At 44.6% G+C, this 27553-nt stretch overlaps 1 protein-coding gene across 1 annotated transcript in view; it reads left to right on the top strand.

Moving 5' to 3' along the window:
* Nucleotides 1-23789: 23789 nt before the first annotated feature.
* Nucleotides 23790-27553, top strand: part of LOC110200071 (uncharacterized) — a 120588-nt gene continuing 116824 nt past the window's right edge. Inside the window, 1 exon segment of the mRNA XM_078150753.1 lies at nt 23790-23810. The gene's annotated coding sequence lies outside the window, so the exon portion shown is untranslated.

Below are 27553 nucleotides of genomic sequence, written 5' to 3' on the forward strand. Positions count from 1 at the left end.
ATCCTCCCCACACACATATAACCCCTCACCCCTATTTGTTTACATGAAAGCTAAATACTTATCATAAATATCACCTCATTTCAATGAGGGTGGGTGGGGAGGGAGGAAGGGAGAAAATTTGGAACCCAAAGTTTTAAAAACACATGTTTTAAAAAAATATTTTCACATGCAACTGGGAAATAAGAAATACAGGAAATGGGGTACAGAAGTCTATCCTGCCCTACAGGAAAATAGAAGAGGAAAGGGATAAGAGAAGTGGGGGGGAGAGATAGAAGAGAGGGCAGACTAGGGGAAGGGGTATTCAGAATGCATGCCATCTTGGGGTGGGAGGAGGGGCAAGATGGGGTGAAAATTTGGAACTCAAAATCTTGTGGAAGTGAATGTTGAAAACTAAAAACAAATAAATTTATATTTTAAAAAACCCTAAAATAAGTAAATAAATATTACCTCACCTCACATGGAAACAACTTTCTACTTTCAGTCAACCAACAAGCATTTATTAAGTGCCCACTGCATGCCAGGCAGTATGCTAGATGCTGGAGATACAAAGTTGAAAAAATGAAACAATCTTTGTTCTCAAGGAGTTTACATTGTATCAAGGGAGATAATATGTGTGCATGTGTGTGTCTGTGTGTGTGTGTGTGTGTGTGTGTGTGTGCATGCAAAATCAGTTTTTATTGTTGTTCGGTCATTCTGGTCACATGCAACTCTTTGTGACCCCTTTTCTTTGTGACCTCATTTTCTTGGCAACGATACTGCAGTGGTTTGTCATCTTCTCCAGCTCATTTCATAGATGAAGAAACTGAGGCAAACAGGGTTAAGTGACTTGCCCAGGGTCACATATTTAGTAAGTGTCTGAGGCCCTCTGAACCACCCTAGTTGCCCCTACGGAATCAATGCCAAGCAGTTAAATGCTTGGTCCTCTGGAAGAGGTGGGAAACAAGCAGTTGAAGAGGGTGGGATGGAGGCAGGGGGTGGGGGAGCAAGGGAAGTCATCTCGGAAGTGCCGTTTAAACCTAGTGTTGAGAGAAGTGAGGAGTTCTAGGAGATGGAGATGAGGAAGAAATGCATTTCCAACATGACAGATGGCCATTGTAACCATGGAGATCATAGATGGAGCACCACATTTGAGAAACAGAGAGAACACTGGACTATAAAATATAAGAGGAGGGAGAGTAATTTATAATGATGCTGGAAAGATAGATTGAGGCATCTGTGAAGGATGTGAAGGCTTCAAAGTCCAAAAGAGAATTTCTGTTTTGTCCAAGAGGGAGTAGGGAGCTGTTAAAGTTCATGGAGTAGGGAAGTGCCATGGTCAAATCTGCACTTCAGGAAAATCCCTTTGACCTCTCTGTAGAGGATGGATTAGAATGGGAGCAAGACTTGAGGCAGAGAGATCACTGGAGGCCACTAGAAGAGTTTGGCAAGAGATGAAGAGGGCCCCAACTTGAGTGGTGGCTACACGAGTAGAGAAAAAGGGTCATATCTGAGAGATGTTCTGGAGGGAGAAATAGCAAGAGTGCACAACTGTTGGTTGTGTGGGGTGAGTGAGAATGAGGAGTTGAGAATGACCCTGGTACAAACATGGGTAACTGGAAGGACGGTGATCCCTTTGGCAGAAATTGGGAAGATGGGAAGAGAGATGGGTTTGGAGAACAGTCCTGTTCTGGACATGTAGAGTTTGAGATGTTGTCCAATTCAAGATGTCCAACCAACAAGGCAGTTGATGATGTAGTGGGAGGAGCAAGGATTGGCTTTGGAATCGAAGACCTTGCCACTTCCTTGTGAGTCATTCTTCAACCTCATTTCCAAGAAGGGAGCACCACTGCCTGCCCTGCCACCTCCCTAGTGCTGGCGGGAGAATTAAGTGAGATCCCATTGGCACAATTTAAAGCGCTTTACCAATGGAGTATGGTGGTGCTATTTATGACGATGTTATTATTGACAGTATCTGCCTGTCTCACATACCAGTTCTTTAAAAGAGAGCTTGGATAAGGAGTCAGTTCTCTTGACCCCAGTTCCATTGCTCTGTTTCATATAGTAGGGAGGTGATATAGTACGGTGGCAAACACTCAATTTAGAATCAGAAGTCAGGGTTTAAGTCCTGACTCTCTTTAAAAGGCAAATTTCCCCCTGGGTCTTCTCTTCTCCATGGCAAATATTTCCAGTTCCTGAAACTGATCTTCATGTGGCATGACCTCCAGGCCTTTTACCATCCTGGTTGTCTTCCTGTGGGTATTCTTCAGTTTATAAATGTCCCTCCAGAAATATGGGAGAACTGAATACTAGAATTAGATGTAGTCTTAACCAGGGTAGAGCCCAACAGGACCATCTCCTCCCCAGTCCTAGACACAGTGCTTCTCTTAATGAAACCTCAGCTTGGCTTGTCTTTCTTGCGTGTTGTATGGCACTGCTGATTCACATGGAGCCTATGGTCCATTAAAACCCCCAGATCTTTTTCAGATGAGTAGCTCTTACATCTTGGGCAGCTTGGTGTTGCAGTGGACAGAGCACTGGGACTTGTGATGGGAAGATGAGTTCAAAATCCTGTCTCAGACACTTATTAACTGTAGGACCTTGGACAAGCCACATAACCTCTCTAAGCCTCCTCTGTAAAATGAGGATGATAATATGACCCACTTTGCAAGGTGGTTGAGGATTAAATGAGCAAATACTCATGAAGACCCTTGCAAACCTTAAAGTGTTACATATATTTTAGTTATTATCATCATCATCATTAATTTGTGAGGTTGATCATTTGAACCCAAGTGTAGGAGTTTACATTTACCCCTATTAAATTTCATCTTGGAGGGGGCTCCCACTGTTGTAGCCAGTCCAGATCTGTTTGGATCATGCCTTAGGCTTCCAGCATGTTAGTATCTCTCCCAATTGAGGTGTCATCTGCCAGTGTGAGAAGCATGCCATCTATAGACCATTATCCAACTCATTGATAAAAATATCAAGCAGTACAGGGCCAAACACAGGTCCCTGGAACCCTCCCCAACTGTCAGGAGCCATTAATGACAATTCTTTGGGTCTGAAATTCAACCAGTCCCAAATCCACTTAACTGTGCTATCATCTAGCCCAGAGGTGTTCAATGTAAGCTGCTACACTCCACCTCCCTATTGCAGCCAAACCAGATTGAAATGAAGTTGGGAAAAATTTAACAAAATAAATAAAGATACAATACAACATAGATGATGTTAGGCTGCGGTTTTTGTTCTAAGACAACATGTCACCTGCAAGGATCCTGATGTGTGATTTAGTGACCTTTGTTGATGTTTGAGTTTGACGCCAATGGTCTACTCCACTTCTCTCCATCTTTTTTTTTCTCATAAAAATAGCATGAGAGAGTTTATTTGTTATTTATAATGATGTTGTTAGGGACAACATCTGTCTGCCATCACAGTGGAGCTCAGAAGAGAACTCAGATCTCTTGACTCTAATCCCTGCACTTGCTCTGGGCCCTGTACAGAGGCAGGAAGGCAGAGTAGTGTTGGGGCAAGACAGACTTTGTCAAATGCTGTTAAAATCTTGTTGGCGTTCAGTCACGTCTGACCCTTTTTGACCCCATTTGGGGTTTTCTTGGCAAAGATACTGGAGTGGTTTGCCATTTCCTTCTCCAGCTCATTTTACAGATGAGGAAACTGAGGCAGACAGGGTTAAAGTCATATAGCTAGTAAATGTCTGAGGTCAGATTTGAACTCAGGTCTTCTTGACTTCAGGCTCAGTGCTCTGTTCATTGCACCACCCAGCTTCCCCAGCAATAAAATCTAGGAAGTTCATTATCCCCAGAATTCTCTTGCTCACCCGGCTGAGTGACCCTAATGATGACAGAACAAAGCAGTTAGTTTTGGTTGGTCCTAGACGTGACCATGCCAACTCTTCCTTTTCTAGGTATTCTGATAACTGCATCCCAACAGTAACATTAACAATATATTCTAGGATTTTATCCATGTCAAATGTTGTTTGGTGTTAGTTTGTGGATCCCGTTCTTTTCCCTTTCTTAAAAATCAGACACTTGTGGGGCAGCTAGGTGGCACAGTGAATAGAGCACTGGCCCTGGATTCAGCAGGACCTGAGTTCAAATTGAGCCTCAGACACATAACACTTACTAGCTGTGTGACCCTGGGCAAGTCACTTAACCCCATTGCCTGGCCCAAAAAACAAAACAAAACAAAACAAAAATCAGACACTTGCATCTCTCCCAGTGTCCGTGAGCTTTGAAAGATCCTGTCTTGGCATTCCCATGTGCCTGTTACTTAAGTATCCAGAATATAGTCCATGCAGGCCTGCTAGCTTGAATCCAAGGGCCAAGAGCCTCTTTTCCCATCTCATTGCTTGTCTTGGGTTTTAACTCGTCATTAAGCATTTGGTTCTTTCTTTTCCAGTCCAAAGTTCATTCTTTTTGTCAGAGAAAACAGAAACAAATTAAGAGAGAGAGAGAAAAAAAAAGAGAGAGAGAGAGAGAGAGGGGAAGGAAGGAAGGAAGGAAGGAAGGAAGGAAGGAAGGAAGGAAGGAAGGAAGGAAGGAAGGAAGGAAGGAAGGAAGGAAGGAAGGAAGGAAGGAAGGAAGGAAAGAGGAAGGAAGGAGGGGAGGAAGGAAGGAAGGAGGAAGAAGAAAGAAGGAAGAAAGGAAGGAAGGAAGGAAGGAGGGAAGGAAGGAAAGAAGGGGAGGAAAGGAAAGAAGGAATGAAGGAGGGAAGGAAAGAAAGAAAGAAAGAAGGAGGAAGGGAGGAAGAGAAAGAGAAAAAAAGAAAAGGAAGAATGAAAGGAAAAGAAAGAAAGAAAGAAAGAAAGAAAGAAAGAAAGAAAGAAAAGAAAGAAAGAAAGAAAGGGAGAGAGAGAGAGAGAAAGAAATTGTTCTGTTGGCCTTACTTTTCCTCCCATGCACTATCTCATTCTGAACTTTAGGGCCCCTGATACTACCCTTAGGGGACCATGACCCACTTTGGTTGCTTTACTAAGCCCCTCTTGGTGCTTAAGCCCTAAGCTGCTTTCCATGAATGAAGGTATGAATGCTGATACAATCCCTACCCTCCAGGGGCTTACACTCTCCTAGAAGAGACTGGGAGCTGGCACCAACAAGTCTGAGACAAGGTCAGATGTAAAGGGGAAGAAGGAGAGATCCAGACTGAGTGAACCCCCAGAAAGCTTGGAGGAGCACAGCACTTTCCACCATATGTGTCTTCTGTGTAATTCTGCTTGTGTATCTTCAAACCCTGAGGTGTTTGGGGCTTAGGAGATGTCTGTGATTTCTCCAGCTGTGTTATGAAGCTGTCCTGCTGGTGTACAGATGTGTGAGGCCACAAGGAGGGAAGGATTCTAATTTAGAGCATTCCAGTTCAGCCACTGAAGGATGAGGAGACCCTAGGACCATTGCTACTTAGCACTCCCTGTTCCTGGCTCACGTTGGTTCTCATTAGGATAGGATGGGGACTGGACCTGTGAACGTACTGGTGTAGAGAAGTTCCAGGTGAGGAAACTCCTTCCACCAATGCAAGTTGGCACCTTCTTTGTAACCAACTGACTCAGAGTTTCCTAGAGCCTGGAGGGGGATGGGTCAGAGGTCTGTTCTTACAACCAGGGCTCTCTACCACCTTCTTTTCTAGTGGTATTATTGTGATTGTTATTGATACCAGTTTCATGATCCTCAACCCCCTCTCAATTTACAGATCAGGAAACCAAGGCCTGGCAAAGTTGTGACTTGGCCAAGGTCGCTTGTGAACCCAGGGCCTCCACTTCCATATGGAACCCTAGCCTAGTTCTCTTGCCACTCTTGGGTCCAAAAATCCCCACCAGTTTTGTATCTATGTGGAAGCTCCTCCTCCGTGCCACTATTAATGAACCTTGGTCAAAAGCCCTGGGTTCAAGTCCTGGCACCTCTAGGTCCTAGATGGATAAATGAACTTATCAAAGTCTCTGTTCCTTATCTGTAAAAGGAGGATTAGTACCATTTACACTGCCCACCCCACAGGGTCATTGGAAGCAAAAACTGGTGTAAGCCTTAAAGTGCTGTGGGACAGGAAGCTGATGACACTGGACTTGGGAGTCAAATCCCAGCAAGGTTGGTCACCACCAGTGTGACCTTTGACAGATCACTGGACCTATCAGGATTTCAGTATTTTCCTCTAAAAAGGGGGCTATTAGTATTTGGACTACCTCCCTTCCAGGATTGTTATGAAAAAGGCACTTTATAGACCTTATGCATTTACTTGTAAATATGAGAGTTATGAAGCCAAGACAGCTGCTCATTCCCTGTGACCACAGGTCTTGCCGGGCGGGGGGGGGGGGGGCGGTCGCCAGAGCCCTGGGACCTGTCCGGCTGCCTTTAGAGCTGTGATGCTTCACAGGGTGGTTGTCATTTGAAGCTGATGACTCACTCTGTGTCATGGTTGTTTGTGGAGGACTCCTCGGGGAAAGGCAATGTGACATCATTCAGAGAGCCACCGGAAATATTGGGATGTTCTCTGGCTGCCTGGGTTTGAAGATGCAAGGTTGATCCCTGCCAGGCTTTGAAAATTTCCTCCCAGGTACTTGGCTTGCAGTTAAGGCAAGCTGCCACCAGGGGGTTGCTGTTCTCTTGGCCTTGTGGCCCTCCGGGGCCTCCCTGGTCCAAACAGCCCGGCTTCTCACAGTTAGTGAAGACGTATGGATGAGTGAGGTTTCCCACTCACAGCTTACTCCTGGGCTCCAAGAATCATTGATTCTCTTAGTGTGGGGGCTCTATCTAAGAAATACTCTAAGAATTGCTGTCACCCAAATACACACACACACACACACACACACACACACACACTCATACACCACACACATTCACATACACATATACACACACTCATACATGCACACACACACTCATACACCACACACATTCACATACACATATACACACACTCATACACGCACGCACACACTCATACACCACACACATTCACATACACATATACACACACTCATACACGCACGCACACACTCATACACCACACACATTCACATACACATATACACACACTCATACATGCACGCACACACTCATACACCACACACATTCACATACACATATACACACACTCATACACGCACGCACACACTCATACACCACACACATTCACATACACATATACACACACTCATACACGCACGCACACACTCATACACCACACACATTCACATACACATATACACACACTCATACATGCACACACACACTCATACACCACACACATTCACATACACATATACACACACTCATACACGCACACACACACACTTGGGTGATGAGCTTCTCCTGCACTTAACTCAGTGGCAGGAAAGGACTTTTGCGGAGCCTGATCTTGCCAGACTCGAATCCCATCCCATCCTTTGAGGAGCCAAGATCACCTCCATCTCATAGGGAGGCTGCAGAATCCAAATTCAGTTGCCTTCCACGCAAAAGGTTCCCTCCACAGGTTAAATCCCCAGCCCAGATGATAATGTTTGCCTGATCTGCTTCACAGGGGAAATACTTTGTACGTAGACAAGAGGGGCTGGAGCCAGCTTAAATAGGCTGATTGTCAAATTTTCAGTGTGAGCATTTCCACCTTGCAAGTCAGCAAATGCTAGAAATCTGGATATTGTTTTATTATTTCTAGACCTAAGAAAGTGATGAAGAAAATACTAACAGTGCAGATTGAATTTAAATGTGTGTTCTGCATAATACAGTTTTCCAGAGAGCTGATTGTTAAACATTTACCAAAACCCCCTTGACCCTAGGGTCATAGAAAAAGAAGTTCTTATTTTGGGGTAAAGCCAGGCAGAAAACCAAAATAAACAGAAAGGTAAACAGGTAAATGCAGTCATTTTGGTATCTCCAGAAGGGTGTGGTAGATTCATGTGTTTGATTAGACAATGATTGGGGTGAACCAGGGAACACTTCCTGGATGAGATAGCTTTGAGCTCTATGTGCCCTCTTGACTGTGACAAGGGAGGGCAGATTCCCAACAGGATTGCTTCTCAGGAAGGAGTCAAGATTAGGGGAGGTGAGTAGGAGGAGGATAGGATGTAGGTCCTCTTGATAAATTTATTTCCAAGTCATTTGGGACATCTCAGAGACCTGTTGTGAATTCAGTCAAGGTTAACAAGGTCCAAGGACCCAAGATCTCAGATAAAAGCTCCACAAAACGTGTGTGTGCATCCAAGAAGAATGAACAGGACAGAGAACATGGTGGGAGAGCTCAAGGAGCATCCAAGCCTGTTATGTGTCTGGCTCAGAACAGGTATCACTGAATTAGGAAATTGGTTGGGACCTCTCAGTGGCCAAAATAATCCAACCCATTCACAAAAAGAATCCTCTTTCTAACATACCTAACAAGTGGTCTTCATGCCTCAGCTTGATGTTACATGCTAGAACATTCATGGTCCCAGGTCATTGCTCATCCAGTCCTGCTCAGTTTCCAAGGCCAGAATCATTCAGGATGACATTATCATAGATTAATTTCTTCTCACCTAGACTATTGGCATAGCCCTACTGCTCTACTTACCTCAGCTGTCTTCCTTCTCCAATGCATCTTCACACAGCATCCTAAACAATCATCCAGACACTGCTCTGATCATATTACTCCTTTACTCAAAACCTTGTGGCGGCCCCCTATTTCCCATAGGATAAAATCCAAGCAAGCTTCTCCATAGTGTAACTCCATTCTCTCTCCCCAAGTTCATCTCCTGCTCCTTTCTTTCACTTAACCTGTGGTCCATCCAAACTGGCCCATTTCTCCATTCCCCATTCTTATTCTGTCTGCTCCCACCTCCATCCCCTCTTGCTGGAGTCCTCTCCTGTGTACAGAATGGTTGTTGTCCCATCTACCTCCCCCCATATATCTCCACCTTCTCAAAGATTAGCTCTAATACCAGCTTTTCCATGACTCCTTCCCCAGTTCCCTAGGGTGAAAGTGACCTCTTCTTCCTTAAACTTCTCCTTGTCTTTTGCTTCTCCTTCATATTTGTTCCATGCTCCCTGTTCCATTCCATTGCAAAGTCATTGAGAGAATGGTCTGTGTGATAACTATCTTTATATACCCAACACCTAGCTTGGTGCCTTACAGGAGCCATAGTGCACAGAGCATTGGACCTGGAATCAGGAAGACCCAAGTTCAAATCTAGCCTCGGACATTTACTAGCTGGGTGACTCTGGGAAAGTCACTTCACCTATGTCTGCCTCAATTTCCTTATCTGTAAAATGGGGGTGGTAACAGCACCTACCTCCTAGGGTTGTTGTGAGGATCAAATGAAAATATTTATAAATTGCCTTGCAAATCTTTAAATGTAATATAAATGTTAATTATTATTATAAGTAGTAGTCACTTCTATGTTTGCTGAATTGACTTGTAGAGGCAGCCTGGGTTTGTATACCAGCCCCACCACTTACTAGTTCTCTGACTTTGAACAAATCACTTAATTCCTCTGGGCCCAGTTCCCTCCTAGAAACAAACAAAGGATTTAGACAAAGTGATCTGTGAAGTTCCTTCCTTCACAAAACACACACGCACACATATACACACACACACACTTCGCCCGCTCCCAACCATGAGTCATTTCCCTGCCCTGGGACATACTATCCATCCATCTGTACCACGCAGATAGGAATAGGTCACTCTGGCCCCTGGAGATCCCCAGATTACATGCGTGAACACAGTTTTCCCTTGGAGTCTGTGGACCTGGGTAGGCAGCCTCTTTTAGCCTGAAGCATTTCTAGGATTTCCTAATTTGGCCTAATTCTGAGCCAAACCAGAAAGTGCTAGAGGCCCAAGGAAGCATGTCTCCAAGCTCCGATAAGATTTGGTTCAAGGTGAAGGTGTTGACTTTTAAGCCTGGTCCTATTTTGTCTCAGCCGGGGTTACCAATCTCCATCCATCACCTCAGGGTAGCTCCAGACTTCAGAAGTAGCCAGTCTTGGAAGACTCAGGATGCCTGAGCTGGAAGGGCCCTTAAAACATAGAATTTCAGGGCTAGAACTTCAGAGCTGGGAGGGATCTTAAAGACCATTTGGCTCAATCACTCCTCATCCCCATTTTATAGGGAAAATTGAGGTCTGGGGGGAAGCTAATAAGTATTGGATTTGAACCAGGTCTTCTGACTTCAAAACTGATGTGAGTATGGCTTCTAGAATCTGCCTGGTGGCTTTGCAGTCCTGGCCCTGCCTTTGATCAGCTCCAAGTAGGTTAACAAAGAGCTACCTCCTTAAGGCCCTTAGGAGACCTGCTTTTATGAAGTCATCAGAATGGTCAGTGACAGTGGACAGATGTTGATAGTAAAAGCCCTGTAATAAATATGCAGAGTCAGGCCAAACAAGACATAGCTAATGCTTAATAAACACTTGTAGACCAATGATTGTCTTTGGGATCAAAGGCCCAAGGTTTGGACACTGCCTCTGTTTCCTGTTACCTTTGGGATTTGGGTCACAGCTCTTCCCTTCTCTGGCAGGCTGTGATTAGATTTCCAGACTCCTTCCTAACTCACAAGTCCTGTGACCCATCCAGAGAGGCCTAGGCTGTATTCCCAGGTTGGTCACTAACTCATTAACTCACTAGCTTATTGGCCTGAGAAAGTCTCTCCTAATTTACAAGCCCAAGTTTGCTGATCTGTTCAATGGGGCTAGTGGTGTCAGCCTTCCCTGCTTCAGAGGGCAGTTGTGAGAAGGAAGCCAGAAAAGGGTAGATCACTTTCAAAAAGCAACCTTTGTCAGTGGGGAGTGGGCAGGGAGTGCAGCGAGAGGCCAGAGTCTGGCTTGCCCTGGTTTTGGCTTTGCTTCTCGGGGGCCCTGTTCTCAGTTGTGTGCAAAGCCTACCCCCAGTTCAATTTCCAGTGTTTATCCCATCTGCCCAAGCAGTATTTCTCTTCCATCTGAAAAAGAATTCCAGAGAGTCAAGTAAACATGGCGGACCTGGACACTTTCCTTAAAATGAAAATTCCACAAGCAACTGACTGATCAGAGGAAGGGGCTGCAGCGGCAGAGGGATCTTTCAGGGCTGGGAGGTTACTAATCCAGCTATGGTGGAGAAAAAAGCCTGACAGGGAATGGAATCACTTGTTGTTGTTATTAATTTTTATTTTATCATCATCAGGGACATACCATCCATTCAACTGTGCCAGGGAGATGACTGTCACTAACTTAGGCAGGAAAAGAGAGTGGCTTGAATTTCACTTGACAGAGCCTGGAATGTGGTGGGCAGTTGATAAATATATGTGGATTAATTAATTTTGTTGTAGTTGGCTGAAGCAGGACTACGAGGCTATTCCTGAGGGCTAGAAGCATTACCCTTGGACAAACCACTTAACCTCTGTCCTCTCTAGTTCCCTCATCTATAAATTGAAGGGGCCCCCCTCAAGGTTTTATGATCAGAGGAGCTTAGAACCGGAAGGAACCTCCGAGGCAGCCAGTCCAACCCATGCCTTGAGAGGATGCCCTCTAAACATATCAGACAACTGGTCACTCAATCTTTTATGAATGGGAGTTTATTCCCTCCCAGCAGTCCATTCTGCTTTGAAACAGCCCTAATGACTAGGAAGCTTCCCCACCCCCCCAACATCAAGACTCTGCCTCTTCTACCCAATTGTTCCTGATTCTGCCTTCTGTGGGCCAAGCAGAATACATCTCATCCCTCTTCCCCACGACAGCCAGCCCTCCAGATGCTTGAATCAAATATCACGTTCCCCCACCAGCGCCTCAAATTCTCTCTTTTCAAGACTAAATATCCACAGTTTATTCAAGCGATGCTCATATTCTCTTAATGAAGACTAGGATCTAATTAACATCATTGTAATCATGCTTTTGGATTCCACAGAGCATTGAACACAGATGCTGGAATATTTGACAACTGAAATGCACAAATTCCAAGGAGTCATAGCTTTAGATTAAGCTCAGTGGATAGGTGGGTGCAAAGCCAGAAGAATAGTAAGGGATGCTATCACCTGGGGTAGCTGAGGCCAAGGCCTTCCAGATCCTCAGTTCCCATGAGAGAGCCTTTGCCAAAGTGGCCCATGTCTCTCTTAAGGAATGCTTCCATGACTGGTCTCCTAGCAACATGCATCTCCTCCTATTCTGTGCCTGCTGCTTAATGGGAGACATTTTCCTTGTCTCTGCTGCTTTTGTGGAGAATAAAAAACAAAAAGCCCAGCCCTTTAAATTACTGACCCAGGAGCCTCTTCCTTCCCTGTCCCCAGCTGAGGTGATTGTGACAGAAGTGCAGGGACTGAAGTGTCTGGGTCTTCTCCCCCCCCCACTGCCCCCCCGGGAGAAATGGTCAAGGGATGTAAGAAAGATGAGGGAAGAGAATGCCAAGGAGAGACAGCTTCCAGGCTGTGGTCTAGGAATACAAGAAGAGAGGAAGGGAAGGAGTAGAGTCAGGGAGGTTCAGAATGACAATAATCATAGTGATAATGATGATACAAAGTGTACAAAGTGCTTTACACATGTGATCTTATTTGAGCCTTATGACAACTGTGTGGTAGGGGCTATTATTATTGTTACTATTATTATTATTATTATTATTACTTCTATTTTATAGATGCAAAAGCTAAGAGGGTAAGTGACTTGTCCAGGGTCACACAGCTAGTCAACATTCAAGGCTGGATTCAAATCTGGTTCTTCCTTCCTCCTAGGCCACTTCTCTCTCCACTTCATTCCCTCCCTCACATTCGGCATAATGAGCACTAAGGTAGGGGCAGCAGTGGGCACCCGAGCTTTTAATGAAATCACGTCAGCCAAATTTTCTGCTTTCACAAGGTCGCTCCGATGTCAAGGGATATAAGAAAAAGGAGAGAGAATGCCAAGGAGAGGCAGCTTTGAGGTGATACCTAGCAATCACCCCAGTGTAGTAATTTCACACCATGGCCACAGGGGTTTGTTATGATGTCTGAGGGACTCCAGGGCCATGACAGAGAAGGAAAAAAGAAGATTGCATCTGACAGGTCAAGCTGATAGTAGTCATTTTTCTCTTTGAAGCAGTAAGGTGAGTCATCATTCAACAAGTATATTCATTTGTTCAACAAATATTCGTTAAGCCTCTGCTGTGAACAGTACTCCATGCTGAATGCTGAGTGAAAATGTAGCTAATGCACCATCTCTGCCTTCGTGGAGCTAACGTTCTAATGGGGGATATGATGCCGACACAAAACCCTATAATATTACATGATATTGCAGAAGAATATAAGCTCCCTGAGGATAGGCACCATTTCACATTTGTATTTGTATCTCCAGGGCCTGGTACATAGTAAGTGCTTGTTAAAACTGAAACTGAAATAAGTGCGTCAGAGAAGTACGCAGTATCGTGGGAGGTCTGAGGAGAAAACTCATTACACACCGGAAGTACTGGGAAAGCTTCATGGAAGAGAAAGGCATTTGAGTTGGGCTTTAAAGGACTGGGAGATGAAAAGGGAATGTTATTCCACACATGAAGAGAGTGTAGCATACTGGAAGGAGTGCTGGCTTTGGAGTCGAGAGACTTAGCTCAGACACTTGCTAGCTATGTGACTTTTCAGTTTTCCTCATCTATAAAACGCGTGTTCTGATACTTATACTGCCTAGTTCACAGGGTTGGTGTGAGAAAAGTGCTTTGTGATCTGAAACAAGAAAAGAATGTATTTGCTGGAGGGAGGCAATGGGAGCAGGGTGGACAGTTGGGAGGGAGAAGGAGCTGTCCAGGGTGGCCACAATGTAGGCTGCACAGAGGGGCATAATATTGGGTAAATATTAAGATAGTATAGACCGAGCAATGGCAAAACCAGTTGTGGTACATGATTGTAATGGACTATTACTAGGTTATAAGGAATAATGAATTTGAAGGATTCAGAGAGATACAAAAAGACTTATATGAACTAATACAAAAGTGAAGTGAGCAGGAAACAGGAGTCATAATGACTAAAACAGTAGAAATGAAAATAACAGGCAACAAAATTAAACCCTGTATGATTGTAATGACCAATTATAAAGTCTGGCCCCAAAGAAAAACAGGAAAAAATTAACCTGCCTCCCTCCTTGGCAGAGGTGGGGTACTATGGGTGTGGATCACTGGATGCCTTAGTTGATGGTTAATTTTGCTGAATCGGCTCACTCTCTCTCTCTCTCTCTCTTCGCTCTCTCTCTCTCCCTCCCTCCCTCCTCACTCTCTCTCTTTCTCTACCTCTCCTCTCCCCCATCTCTCTCTCTGTCTCTCTCTCCCTCCTTCCCTTTCTCTCTCTCTCTCTCTCTCTCTCTCTCCTCTCTCTCTCTCTCTCTCTCTCCCTCCCTCCCTCCTTCCCTCCTCACTCTCTCTCTTTCTCTACCTCTCCTCTCCCCCATCTCTCTCTGTCTCTCTCTCCCTTTCTCCCTCCCTCTCTTTCTCTCTCTCTGTGTTTCTGTCTCCCTCCTTCCCTCCCTCCCTCTCTCTCTCTCTCTCTCTCTCTCTCTCTCTCTCTCTCTCTCTCTCTCTCTCTCTCTTTCTCTATTACAAGGAATAGTTTGAGTGGTGACGGAGGGGAAGAGATACATAGCATTTGGAAGTGAGAGTTATGCAAAAATAAAAAGATAGCAATAAAAAGTCTTTTTTAAAAAATGAAAGAGTTTCAGCCCAGCTTATGGAGGGCCTCGAACTCCAGGCTAAAGGATCTGAAATTTGTTCAAGAGACAGTAGAGAGCCCCAGAAGATTTTTTTGAGCAGAGGAAAGATTATATGGGAGATTTTGACCTCTATGAGACCTCAATGCTTCCCATACAGAAGCAGTCAAGTAGTACAAATATAATTTTCTAGCACTCAGTACAGTGCCTCCAACATGGCTAGAGCTTGATAAAGATACATTGAGTGAGTGAATGAATTTTGCAATAACTAGCAGAAAGAATTGTGTGCGTGCTCTCCACAAGCCCAGAGAGTCAGTGGGTTGCCTGTTTTTCACTTTTAGAGCTGGGGGGGGGGGAGAAGCCAGGATTGCTGGCCAGGAAGACTGTGCCTACCTAGTGTCTTAGTCTAAAACCATCAGAAATACCACCCTGGCACAGGCCTTTCATACAGCCAGCCCCATAATTCAGGGTCCTACAGAGTCACTCTTTTCCACTTTGATACCAGCCCCAAAGGCTGCACACGCCCCAAAATGTATTCAGCTTCCCTTCAATTTATGAGGGACAGAGCCATAATATGTTATTATCTCAATTTTTTAAATAAAACTTTATATTTTCATCCTGTGCCACCTGTTGGGGGCAGTGACTTATATAAACTCATCAGCCGTGCTCTAAGAAGAAGCATTTTCCTTTGTGTCTTCAAAACCTTTTCCTTTCAGGCTTCAAGAAAGGTGCAGGATTCTAGCACTCCTGGGTTTGGGGAACAACCCATGTGTATCCTCTCTGTGCCTTTTGTCAAACCTGGGGCTCTGGATTTTATTGGGGGAGACAACATAACCTGTTTAACTACATGCAAAATATATGCAGGGTAAACACAAGATGATTCGGGGCTAGAAGGCACTTGCCTTGGGTACAGGGAGAGAGAGAAGACTCGTGTAGAAGATGGTTCTAAGCAGGGATTCTAAGGGGCAGAGGGAAGGAGGGAGAGTATTCCAGATATGGGGGACAACCCCGGACGAGGTCCAGATGGAAGAAGGACTGTTGTAGGTGAGGAACAAGAAGGACACCAGGGGCAGCTAGGTGGCACACGGATAGAGCACCAGCCCTGAAGTCAGGAGGACCTGAGTTCAAATCAGGCCCCAAGATGGACTCCATTCATTAGCCAGTGTAGTATTAGAGTCTTAGAGACCATCTAGCGTCTATAGTCCAACGTCATCATTGAAGAGATGAGAAAACTGAGTGTCAGAAGTGACTTGGCTGAGATCACACAGTGCATTAGTAGCAAAGCTGGGCCAAGAGTCTGGATCTGGTCCCCAGTTCATTGTGTTTTCTGTCTTGCTGTTGCCTTGCTACTGATCCCCTTACATCTAGGCAAGTTCATCGAGTTTCTTATCACAATCGTTGGGATGGGCCCCTGGTAACCCTAATGAGGACATCAGTCTCTCTCTAGGCACTTTATAAAATCAGACAGGGTCTGGGTTTCTGGGTCGGTGTCCCTAAGCTTGACCCTCTACTGTGATTATAATAATCGCTGATATTATTATTAATTATTATTAGTTAATATTATACTAATTGTAATTCATATTAAATAACAGTTATATAGTGCTTACTACATGCCAGGCATTGTGCAAAGCACCTTACAACTATCGCCCCCTTAGAGCTGAGTGTGTTGACAGAAGGAAGAAACAAGTGACCTTTGGGAAAAAACCTCTCTGTCAGAGCAGGGCGGCTCTGGCAAAGTTAGAGACCAAGGTGGCTTCCCCTTTGTGTTTTTGGTTACTGGGTGCATGTTGCCAGCTACTGCAAAATAATGAGAAATTAAAAAAATTAATATATAATAATAAAAATATAGAAAGAAAGAAGAAAAGAAAAAATAAATAAGAAAATAAGAAAAACATGGAAATAAAACATGCTTTCAGATTCTGGTTCTGTCATTTAATACCTATATAACCTTAGGTAAGCCACTTCTATGCTCTAGGCCTCAGTTTCCTCCTCTGTAAAATGAGACGGTTGGTCTAGATTGGAACATCCCTAAGCTTTGTTCTACTTCTAAAACCTGTGATTCTGTGAGCCCTGGGAAAGTCTGGCATGTCAGGATGAAAGTTGGCTGAGGTCTTAAAAATAGAAAATGTCCATGAGCTGAGCAATCCTCTCTGGGTCCCAAGGTCCAAAGCAGCTGCATCTCTGACAACATCTTCTGAGCCCTTCCCTGTTCTCTTCCTAGTTCTTGTGACTAGAAAGGTCCGGTGGTCACTGGACCCTGACATCCAGGTCATCATAGCTAGATACTTCAAGAAAAGCATTGCATGAAGAGCCCAGAGCTGAAAACTCCTCCGCCCAGCTGTCTTCCTTAATTTTTGATTGCTTCTCATTTTTTAAAACATGATTGGTTGACAGAGACCAGCATAAAAACCACAGTTCCTTCATGGAAGCAGGCCAGGATCGTGGGAAGGGAAGATAAGGGAGAACAGAAGGACAGCTTTAAGAAAGTGAGCAGTGAGAGGGAAACATGAGGATGCTTTATTAGCTGAGCATAAAAGGAGAGACCCATGGAGCTGCTGAGCCAGCAACCCCCGGTGCCCAGGGACTGAGCAGATCCAGCTGGGGTTCAAACATGCCTTGGGGGCGTCTGACTCGTGTTCTGCAGAGATGTAGCTTTTCTTTCCCCATCTTCCTCTTTTCTCCCTTTCCCTCCTCCCTTTTCAGAACGTAGGACTTTGTCATGAATGGCCAATGTCACTCATGAGGTGGGGTCTGCAGAATGGAGGCGGGCAGGGGGCAGGAAGAGAAGGAGACAGCAAAAAGGGATGTGGCCTGAGGAGTCACAAAGGACTGGGAGACGGATGGTGAGGAGGAGATGCCCAGACAGGCTGGCTCAGGGGCCCGGGATCGTAAAGAAATCAAGCAGGGACCTAATGAGACATGGTGGCTGTTCTTTCCTGTTTGACTTCATTTCACGGGGAAAGAATCATCTTTGGCAGTTGTTAGGCACTTTGAACCTTTCCAAAACATTTTCATAACATTTAGACTCCTAGAATGTCAAAACTGGAAAGAAATTTTAGAATATAAAAGGTTAGAGTTCAGAGGTGCCTTAGAACCTAGAACCTCAAATGTCAAAGCTAGAGGTACCTTAGAACCTAGAGTGTCAGTAAGAAGTGTCCTTTAGAACCTAGAATGTCAGAGCTAGAAATACTCTTAGAACCTATGACCTAGAATGGCAGATCTATGAGGGACCTTAGAACATAAAATGTCAGAAGTGGAAGGTGCCTCAAAACCTAGAACATAGAATGTCAGAACTGGAAATGACCTTAGAACCTAGAATATCAGAGCTGAAAACTGCCCTAGAACCTAGGATGATAGAACTGGAAGTGCCCTTAAATGTCAGAGCTAAGAGGTGCCTTAGAACCTAGAAAGCCAGAGCTAGAAATGCCTTTAGAACTTAGAACCTAGAATTCAGAAATAGAAATGCCCTTAAAACCTAGAATGGCAGATCTGAGAGGGACCTTAAAGCATAAAATTCCAGAACAGGGAGGTGCCTTAGAACCTAGAGTCTAGAATATCAGAACTGGAAATATCTTTAGAACATTGACTATCAGAGCTAGAAATTCCTTTAAAAGATAGCACATAGAACATCAGAGCTGGAAATGCCCTTAAAACATAGAAGATAGAATATCAGAGCTAGAAATACCCATAGAAGCTAGAATGCCACTGGGAGAACATGCCTTAGAACCTAGAATATCAGTGCTGGGAGGTGCCTTAGAACCTGGAGCCTAGAATAGCAGATCTGAGAGGGACCTAAGAACATAAAATACCAAAACTGGGAGGTGCCTTAGATCCTAGAATTTAGAACATCAGAACTGAAAACGCCCATGAAACATAGAAGATCAGAGCTAGAAATGCTCTTAGAACACAGAACATAGAATGTTAAAGCAGAAAATGCCTGTAGAACATAGAACACTTGAACTGGGAGGTGCCTTAAAACCTAGAACCTAGAATGGCAGATCTGAGAGGGACCTCAGAACATAAGATGTTGGAAGCTAGAAGAGACTTTTAAATAGAATGTCAGTATCAGGTGTCCAATCATGACTTTAGAGGTCAGATGGTCCAGTATGCCTCTTGTCAGACAGGTGGAAGTTTATGGGTATAAAATTCAACATGCATTTCCAGACGTGCCAATGCATTGATATGTTTTGCTCAAATCTATTTATTTAGGACAAGGTAGAAATCAATGTTTGGGGTGGGGGGAAGCAATGGGTAATAACAGTGATATAAAAGAAAAAAGCAGCAACAAAGTGCTAAACAAAAAAAGGAAGGAAGGAAGGAAGGCAGGAAGGCAGGCAGGCCAGAATGTCAGAGCTTGAAGGGACCTTTGAGATCATATGATATAATCTACCCCCCCCACCACCCCCTGCCCATTTTATAGATGATGTCAATGAGATCCAGAAAGAAGGGAAGTGATTTGCCCAAGGTCACCCAGATTGCAGATGGTGGAACCCACTATCCATAGGCCCTCTCTCAATTCTGTCTGGCTTCTCTGCAGCACTGACCATTGTTGGACACCCTCTTATCTTTTGGCTTCCATGATGCTGCCTTTCTCTTGGTTTACCTCCTATCTCTCTGAGCACTCCTTCTCAGTCCCCTTTGCAGGATCATTACACGTCATGTCCTCTGACTTTGGCCCACCCAAAGGCTCTGCCCTGAACTCTTGACTCCTCTCTTTCTCAGTGACCTCCTCAATTTCCCTGAGTTTGATTAGCTTCTTTTTGTAGGTGACTTTTTCCTGAAATCCAGGTCAGTTAGACATCTCCATCACACCTAAATACCCATTAACAACAGTGCAGGCTACTTCAAGTTTCCTGTGACTACTTGGAAGGTTTCTTAACAGTACTGATAATGATCGTGCCTTAGGCATGCAGGATAAATATTATAATCCTCACGTGGCAGATGAAGACTCTAATGTTCAGAGACCTCAACCAAACAGTCAATCAATAGGCATTAAGCACCTACTAAGTATCACTGCGTTAAGTTTTTGGGATACAAAGACAGAAGTTAAACTGTCCCTGCCCTCAAGAAACTTACACTCTATTGGGGAAAGACAACATGTACAATATAGAAGATATTAAATATGAGATAAAAACGGGAGGGGGCTGAGGGAGATTTCACTGGCAGCTTAAGGAGTAGGGCAGGGAGGAAGGGGATGGGAAAGGTGTTGCCAAAGCAGAATTTTAACAGAAACAAGGGCTTCTCAAGAGGTAAAAGTGAGAAAGGAGTGCATTCCAAGTACGGGGGGACAGCCTATCCAGACGTGCAGGGACAGGAGATGGTGTGTCATATGTAAGAAACAGCAGGAAGGCTAAGATGAGGAATAATGTAAAATAAAGTTAGAAAGGCAGGCCAGAGCCAGCTTATGAAGAGCTTTAAAAACTCAACAGAGACATTTGCATTCGTCCTAAAGGCAATAAGGCAAAAGTGGTGTTTACTGAGTAAAGGAGTAACAAGGTCACAGCTGTAATTCAGGAAAATCTCTCTGGCAGCAGGATGGAGGATAGATAAGAGTGGGAAGAGGTTTGAGGCAGGGAGGCCAATCAGGAGATTCCTGCAATAGTCCAGGCTAACGGGACGTGAACTGTAATGGTGGTCAAGTGAGTAGAGAAAAGAGAATCAGGAAAATGTAGTTAGATAGAAATGGCAAGATTTGGTAACTGATTAGATACGAAGGGCAGAAGGAGGGAGAGTTTGTGAACCTGGGTGAGGGGAAGGTCGGGGGTTCCCTTGACAGAAATAGGGAAGGTCATGGCGGGGAATGAAAGGAAGATAATGATTTCTGCTTTTGACATGCTGACGTTGAGAGGCTTATAGCACATCCAGTTTGATGTAGCCCATGGGCAGTTGGTGATGTGGGATTAGAATTTGGGAAAGAGACCAGGGCGGGATATTTGGGAGTCACCTGAATAGGGGATGATTGTGGGAGAGGTCTTTTAAAGGAGAGAATGGGATTGAGAATACATGTAGAGGGATGGCCTGTATATTGCTTATTCACACATAGTGTTTTGTATGTTGTCTCCCTCAGACTGTGAGCTCCTTGAGGGCAAGGAATGCCTTTTAGCTTTCTTTGTGGTCCTAGCACTTAGCACGGTGTCTGGACTTGATAAATGCTAATTGACTAACTGATGAAGGAGAAAAGAGGAAGTTTACAGAAAATGATCTCTAGGAGGAGCAAGGAGATGGTGTAGGAGGCTTGGAGAAAGAAGAGAGGGTTTGATGTAAAGGAGAGGAAGTGACTTGTTCATGGTCAGATAATTACTTATTTTCAGATTCAAGATTCAAACCCAGGTCTTCTGATGCTGAATTAAGCAATCTCCCCACTCCCCTAAGTGTAAAAGGAAGATGTGATTTCTAAAACTCTTCTGGGTTTTTTATGATCTCATGAGCAGACCCACTGACCAATGCTTTTTCTCTTTTTCTTTCAGGACCCCCTGTAAGTACTGAGGTCATGGCTGAAATCCCACAAACTTGAATGTGCTGTTCTCTCTGATGGTAACAGGGCCCTGGGCTGGGGAAGAAAGAGAAGTGAAGTATGTCTGTCCAGCTAACCTCTCTATCTTGGACCTGGGAGTCACCTATAACCTCCTATTGAGAGATGGCTTTTCTCTTGACTTCGGGAGCCTGTGCTTAAGTGACAGAAAGGGAAAAAGACTGCCATTTGGGTTTTGGGGTTTTTTTACCAGGCTTGGAAACATCAGAGCCCAAGACATCTCTGTCCTTGACAAAGCAGGCTCTGAACTGAAATCCAAAGACTAGCTTGTCTCAGTAATAAGACACTTTTTCTTTGTCCTCAAAGGAGGCAATTGTAGAAAGAAGGGCATGCTAATCAATAAGAAAGGAGACATCTCTTCTCAGTGGGCTTTTCCGTGGAACACATCCCTGCCCACTCACTTAGTGAAAATGTGAATCACATTGGAAAAGTGTTGTTTTCCAAGAGAATTTATGTGGGCAGATTCTATTTGGGCCAACTGGCTTGGGCCATATTTCGGAAAGGGATGGGGGGAAGAGGATAGAGAAAGCGATGTCGGCGAGTTAAACTACAGAAGGGGCAATAAATTAGAGCCAAAACGCCTCTCTTCTTTCTCAGACCTTTCTATCAGGTCCCTTGTGGGGGAGGGGAAAGTCTTGCCAAAAGAAAGAACATAAGAAAGAGGTGAAGAAGAGTCTCTCAAAGCAGTAAGTTGATACCCAGCAATACGGTAGTGATCTTTCCTTGAGGGACAGTGTTTTTAAAGCCTAACAAAAGGCCCAAAGACCATTCAGGGGCCTGTGTAAAGTAACTTAAAAGACCAAACACATGGTGGGGTGCGTCAGATTTTTACTGAGATGGGAAGAATGACATTCTTTGAAATTGGTCCACCCCTGAGGTTATTGAAACCAACAAGAACCAGAGGTCTCTAGTGCTCAAGAGAAGGCATTCCAATATTTGTTTTGCCTCTAAATACATACCTGGGAGAAAGCCTTTCATGATTTTAATAAGGTCCTTCTTTAATATTCCATCTGTTACTCTGAGTGGTAAATTGATCCCATACTGAGAAATCTGTTCTATCCCCCTGACAGATAAATCACGTCGGGATTGGAGAGTCATTTCATCCCTTGAAATGAAAAGGCATGATTTATAATGGCATGCTTTGGATATCAGATAAAATTCCTACCATCAGTCTTCCAAAATAAACTTGGCAGTAAGGGAGCCCTGAAGGACCACCTGCTGAAAACAAGCCTTTTTGGAGGCCCCCTCCCCATCCTCTTTTTTCTCCCTGACATAACCAAAGATTGGACCATCTCCTCACCCAGATCTCACCTTCCTGGGAATTTGTTGCCCTTGGTCTCCATGACTCGTTAGGTCCTGCTGCTTTCTGAAGAAACTCAGCACGCTGCCACAGTGGGACAGATTGTACAAGGTCAGGAAGGGCTTACATTTACTGGAGAGTTCACACAGAGATTGTTGGGAGCTGTGCCCAAGAGGGGAATGAACAGGATTCCTGCATGAGAAGGGCGAATGAGCTAGGATCATTGGATTTAAAGCTCAAAGAGATCTTAAAGATGATCTGGTTTAACCTCCTCATTTTACAGAAAGACAAAGATTTGGAGATAAAGGGATTTGCCCAGGATTACACAGATTTGAATTCAGACCTTTAGTCCTTACATCCAGTACTTTTCCTACTGTCTACCCTCTGAGGTCTCTTTCAAGAGAGGCCTTGAGTGGCATAGTGAGTAGTCCCCCTATGGAAGCTGAGTGACCCTCCTGGAAGGCTGATGAGATCAGTCCCAGGGCAGGTAGAACTGCCTCAGACCAGAGCTTACTCTTTGGCCTTGAAGGACAGCAGACGCCTGACCTTCAAGGTGGGTAGAAACAGCAGCCAGTCTCGGCTCCCCATTGTCTGTCCCACAAAGAACCCTCCCTGCTGCCACTCTTTAGAAATGTCATCTGTGTTTCCTCCCAAGCTATCAGGGCTGTGTTCAGGAATAATATATAATGAAATAGGTCCAGGGAGCATAAGAATAAAAATGACAGGATTGTAGGGCAAGGGCACTTGTAGCTGGGGCCCCCAAAAGCAATGAAATTGGAGTTCTAGAGGACCTGGATTTGAAATTTGATGCTGACACTTACGATGTGAAATCAACAAGTCACTTCCCCACTTTGGCTTCAGTTTCCCTCCTTTGTAAAATGAGGGTGCCGAACCCAATGTCCTCCACGGTCGCTTCCTGCTCAAGATCTGTGCCCCAAGATAATGGTTACCATCTCAGCACCCTCTACAGAGGGGCAGGTCTGGGGAAAGATAATTCACACCCTTCAAACTCCTCTTCCAGGGTGGCAGGTATGGGGGAGCAGGGATAACAAGACTGACTGTGTCATGGCTTAGTAATAGTCATTGGCATTAGCACAACCCTCCCAGGGCTTCTCACTTAAGCCACACGATCACTCCATTTGACAAACAAGGAAACCAAAGTTCAGAGAAGGTGCATGATTTGTCTGACACAGCACAGCTAATGATTGTCTGAGCCAGCACTTGAACCCAGGTCTATCCAGGTCTTCATCTAGGACACTTCCCATTGTGCCGCACTGCCCCCTCTGTCCTTAGGAGATGCAGGATTGTGTGTTCCACTTCCCTGGCTTTAATGAGGTCTTTTTCTCTCTTTTGTTGTTTTTTTGCCCTTTTTTTCCAGGGTCCTGCAGGAAGACCTGGACTTCCGGTAAATAGTTCTATTTCTCTTTTCTTGGCCTCTCTCTTTTCCTTCATCTTCCTCCCTCATCTCTTCCTCTCCGGTTACTAGCTCACACTTGTAATCTTTCCCTACTCCACACACACTCCACTTCTTTATTTGGTTGTTCAGCTTCTCCCTGGGAGCTAGGGGGAAACATCCTTTACCACCCACCATCTCTGCTTCTGCGTCCAAATAAGAAGGGCCTTCCTGTATCCCCCTCTCATTGACAAAATCCCCTTGACTGAGGCCTGAGGCCCAAAGCTGAGTGGATACTAGCCCCCAGAGCTAGAGCATCTTTGACCATCTGGCAGCTGCTAGGAACCCTGAAGGACATAGCCCAACCCTCTCATTTTACAGATAAGGAAACTGAGGCTTAGGAAATTTAAATGATTGTCCAAGGTTACTCTCAGCCTGGCCTCAGCAAATACAGCCTTCATCCACGACCACAGTCTTTAACCCACATCCCTTGGTAACATCTGCTGAGCTTTCATACAAACAGAAGAGTATAAACAACAGAGATGGTTTCAATTACTATAAGCCTTAATTTTGGTCTTTGACCAGTACATTGCATAGAGATATATCTGATGGTCTGAGGATGGTCAACTTTTAGAATCTCCAACTTCCATTAAAGCGTAGCGCAGGTACTGCCTCCTTCACCAGGCCTTTCCTTACTCCCCCACCCCAACCTAATTATCAGGACTCTCCCCACCCCTACTAGTAATAACTTTGTATTTGTTTACTAAGTAATTAATATATAATGATATATACTAATATATTAAATATTATATAGATACATTATATAATAATACAGAAATACTATATAGTTTGTACATATTTATATTATATGTATAATTAATGTATATTTATCTGCATGCCTATTGATTTTCCCCCAAAAGATTGTAGCTCTTCGAGGGCAGGGCCTGTGACATTTCCTAGTGCTTAGTAGGCGCTTAGTAAATGTGTGTTGACTTGAATTGAATCTAATGAACAGTGAGCTGGACCCAAAATTCAAGAGGAGGGGTTAATTCCCCCTACCCTTTCTTTTGATGCCCACTAGCAAAGGATACTTGAGTTCGAATATTGGTTTTTCCCAAGTGCCAGATCTGACCACTTAATCAACAACTTAATTGAAGATCTGAACACTAAATCAACAGCTAAGTTAGTACCTTAGATGTCCTAAAAACCATGTGATTGCCTTTCTGCACCTCTGCCTCCTTTCCTACCATTTCACCCCCATAGACACAGAAGTAGAAGAGGGCTCTCACCATATGGGGTTGAGACCAATTTGCATTTTACCTTGATTCATGGGTTGTGATGACCAAGGAATCCATCACCGGGTGTCCAGAAGGCAGAGACAAGATTTGACAAGGGATTGGATGTGTGTGAGGAGAGTGAAGAGTTGAGGATGACCGCAGTGGAGTGTCTGGGAGAGCTGGGAGTATGGCAGTGCCCTGGACAGTAATAGAGAGGTTGAAAATGGGGGACAAAGACCACGAACTTTGTTTGGGATGTACTGAGTTTGAGACGCCTATGGAGTGTCCAGTTCAAGCGTCCAAGGGGCAGCTAGAGGTGAGTGACTAGCTTGACTTAGAGATTAGGGCTGATTCCTTAGCTTATCAGACTGCTTCTTAAGTTGGTAGGCAATGAGGAGCTACTGAAGGATGGGTGAGCATCTTCCAAGGCCATTGTTCTCTTTCTTGGGAGGCCCAGGGGATGAGTGCGAGCACAGAGATGAGTTTGGGAAATCAAGGAGATGGATCATAGACAGGAGCTGGAGGAGAACTCGGATGCCAGCCAGTCCAATCCTCTCATGAAGGAGGACTGAGGCTCAAAGAGATTGTGATTTGCCTAAGGTCACACAGGGAGCAAATGTCAGAGTAAGAATTTGAACCCAGGGCCTCAGACTCCAAAACCTTTAGGATTAGGGGCACCTACCCAGCATCATACTCCCCCCAGTCTAGCAGAGGACTGAGGGAAGGAACATGTCACAATCCATTCAGAGCTCAGAGGTCTGACAGCCATCTTCCCTAACTCAAAAGCAGTGTTAGATTTAGGTAGAGCTGTAACTAGGGTGGAATGTTCAAGACTGTGTCTCAGGGTGCCAATATTTAGAAGGCACTGATCCTGCCCTGGTCCTGGGTCACTCTTCTTCCCCTTCCCAAGAGGGATACTACCAGTGAGTTCCTCTCCATGGCCCTACCTTATGGAGCTGCCTCCTCCTGGGGCTTTTCCTTCCCTCGATGCCCACATCCCTGGCCCTGGATCTGAACTCCACCCCAACCAGCCTTTCTTCCTGCCCTAGGCCCAAAATTCCTACTCATAATACCTCTGGATTTAGACTCCCCAAATCTGAGGCAGAAAGATTCTGATTCTTACAAGCATTACATTATTTCCTGTCACCCCTAGTCTTCACCTTCCAAAGGTAATATAACACTGTAGTCCTTTAAAAGCTAGTGGCCGTTACAACTGTTGAAATTTAAAGAAAAAATCCCTGAGCCACTTACCTTTATAACGAAAGGCATTTGGGACCATATTTAGCACTATACGTAATGTTAGAAGCGTTATAACTAGCAGGGAAGGCTGGGAAGACTAGGGTGGGCAAGGGTTACATGCATAAAACCTACGGAGGCAGCCTCTTTTTTTTCCTCCAAAGTCCACCTTTAAAAAACATTTACGGTAAAATTCATGGAGCAGAGGCTACCATGCATAGTTTCCAACCTCCGCACCAATACATACCTAATCATAACCCATGCGCTTTATGACTAAGACTGCAAATAACATTAATTTAAAACACACACATGTGTATACAATATATATATATATATGTATATATATATACACACCATGATATGTCATTCAAAAGCCATATGCTTGACTGCGTGCAACTTATGGCAAAAAAGACATCTTTGAGCTCATCCAGGAAGGAAGAACAATTAGCAAACTCATCGATTGTGGCTCTGATTATGCTTCTGTTGTGAAGGTGATCATTTGTGAACCTCCAAGAAGACCCTGTAGGCTGATTTCAGATAATCTGAGGGTCAGAGATTCAAACCTTGAAGACATATTAAGGTCATCTAGTCCGATGCCCTGTTGATCAACTTGCCTGAAGTCACACAGGAAGGGCTAGATTTGAACCCAGGTCCCCCGAGGCAGCTGGGTGGCACAGTGTACAGAATGCTGGGCCTGGAGTCAGGAAGACCTGAGTTCGTATCTGGCTCAGACACTGACCAGCTTGGGTGACCCTGGGCAAGTCACTTCACCCTGTTTGCCTCAGTTTCCTTATCTGTAAAATGAGCCAGAGAAGGAAATGGCCAACCACTCTAGTATCTTTGCCAAGAAAACCCCAGATGAGGTCACAGAGAGCTGGAAGTGACTGAAATGACTGTACAATAGCAACACCTCTGAGTCTAAATCTAGCGCTTACTCCACAATCCCACTGACTGATCCCGGATCCCCTGCTGTGAGAATTCCAATCAATTCAACCAGCATCTATTAATGATGCTGTGTGTCTGGCACAGTGGCAGGCATGCTGCAGTCAGAAGTCAGGAAACTGACCAGGAGGAGATGATTCTAGACCTGAGTTGTGCTGCCAATTCGCTGTGTGGCATTGGCCTACACATTTCCCTTCTCTGGGCTTGGTTTCCCCATTTGTAAAATCTGGAGGACTGCACTAGCTGATGGTGACTGATGCTGACTCATCAATGAACAAGCTCTTATTAAGCACCTTCTGT

This window comes from Phascolarctos cinereus, unplaced genomic scaffold (assembly GCF_003287225.1).
Source record: "Phascolarctos cinereus isolate Bilbo 61053 unplaced genomic scaffold, phaCin_HiC Scaffold_3;HRSCAF=262, whole genome shotgun sequence".
NCBI classification, from domain to species: domain Eukaryota; kingdom Metazoa; phylum Chordata; class Mammalia; order Diprotodontia; family Phascolarctidae; genus Phascolarctos; species Phascolarctos cinereus.